Below are 2,076 nucleotides of genomic sequence, written 5' to 3'. Positions count from 1 at the left end.
TGTTAGATTGGCCATGATCTCTTCTGGAACCTCCTCCCAGCTTGGTCAGAGGTGGCAGAGCTCTCCTGATCCCCCTGGAGTCCCTGCCTCCCGTGCTGCAGCTCCCAGCAGAGCATCCTGCTGTGGCCATCCCAGCCTCACACTGGCCAGGAGAGCCTTCCCAAACACCCCAAGATCTGTCTCCAAATGTAAACAGACATTTTCATGGAAAACCCCCAGCTTGGCCCAAGCAGCAGGTCAGGGATGTTGGCTGACAGGCTGCTTTGGAGCCCAGAGAGACCAACACAGCCCAGAGGGTCTCGGTTTCCCTTGTTTGCTCACGAGGAAGTTGGTTCTTATGGCAATTTGTGCTTCAATAAACGTGAAATAAAATCCATTCTGCCCTTTCCCAGCTGGCGTCATCCCCCTTTCCCTCTGTTTATCACATCATATCCATCACCCCGGCAACCACGGCAGCCCAGGAGGGGATGCTGGTGGCAGGTGGGGCGTGCACACCCGAAACAAAGATGCCGCTCTCACACGGGCGTCTCCAGTGAGACGAACCGGAGCGAGGGAGACCGGGAACAAACCCGACATGAGGGCAAAACAGCTTCGGAAGGGGATGCTCCTGGCAGCAGCAAGAAGGGGATGCTCTTGGCGCTGGCCACAGGCAGCACCCACGGGAGTGACTCTGGATGTGTCCGTCCGTGGGATCTGCGGGCAGGGAGGTCCATCCCCACGGCCCAGCCCCGGCTCCGGGCAGGACACCAACAGGAGCCCCAGCTCGGAGGGGGAAGTCTGCGAACAGTCTGGGGACCCGGTCCCAGGGCACGTTCCTCTCTGCACCCTCTCGTGGGCCCATCCTCCACCTGCGCTATCCCTGTCCCGCCTTCACCCCCTCAGCGCGCTCAGAGCCCATTTCGGCCCCATTCCTTCCCTTTAGCCCTGCGTCGGTCCCACCGCTCCCCGGAGAGCCCCCGGCCCCTCCGAGGGGAGCGCGACCCGCGGGGCTCCCCCTGCTCCGCGTCCATCCCGGAGATTCCCGCAGGACCGATAGCCCGGCCCCATCGCCTCCCGCGGTCTCCGCCTGCCCCCGCGCGGCGGCTCCGGGCGCGGACCCACACCACGGACAGACACACGGACAGACCCACCGACGGACCGAACCTGGACCCACACCACGGACAGACACACGGACAGACCCACGGACGGACCGAACCTGGACCCGCACCACGGACAGACACACGGACAGACACACGGACAGACCCACGGACGGACCGAACCTGGACCCGCACCACGGACAGACACACGGACAGACCCACGGACGGACCGAATTGGGACTCGCACCACGGACAGACACACGGACAGACCCACGGACGGACCGAATTGGGACTCGCACCACGGACAGACCCGCACCCCAGCCCGCACCAGCACCTGCACTCACAGACGGACACACGGACGGACTCACGGATGAATCCTCCCCAGGACCCGCACCCACAGACAGACCCACACCCATGAAGGACCTACAGATGGCTCCACAACAGTTTGAGGCAGATGAGGGACACGGGCAGGGAAACACAGTGGGAAAGAACAGAAGGAAATCCTGAACCACTGGGGGAGATTTACTCAAGAGAGAAAACTGAGACTGCTCAGAGGGTGCTCAGGCCCTGGCACAGGTTACCCTGAGAGGCTGGGTCTGCCCCATCCCTGGAGGTGTCCAAGGCCAGATTGGACAGCGTTTGGAGCAATGTGGGCTAGTGGAAGGTGTCCCTGCCTGTGGCAGATGATCTTTAAGGTCCCTTCCCAACCCAAACTATCCTGTGATTCCTTGATTCTGAGATGGGATGTAATCATCTTCAAAGCCATGAACTTTGGGGCTTGTACCAACATGGCATCAGTACAGGTCCTTTAACTTCAGTTACTTGTGCCAGTGGGGATGGGATGGGCCCTGTCTGTGCTGGCAATGGGATCTCCTGAAGTGTCCAGAGCCAGCCTCATCTGGGCTGGCCCTGCAGGCAGCTGCCTTCTCTCCCTGCCCCACACTCTGTGGGCACCAGAACCCCACTGCCATGTGGCCAGGAAGGACACAAGGACTGTCCA

This window comes from Empidonax traillii, unplaced genomic scaffold (genome assembly GCF_003031625.1).
Source record: "Empidonax traillii isolate 1590-97213 ecotype Southwest subspecies unplaced genomic scaffold, ASM303162v1 scaffold1138:size371499, whole genome shotgun sequence".
NCBI classification, from domain to species: domain Eukaryota; kingdom Metazoa; phylum Chordata; class Aves; order Passeriformes; family Tyrannidae; genus Empidonax; species Empidonax traillii.
This window is presented reverse-complemented; position numbering follows the sequence as displayed.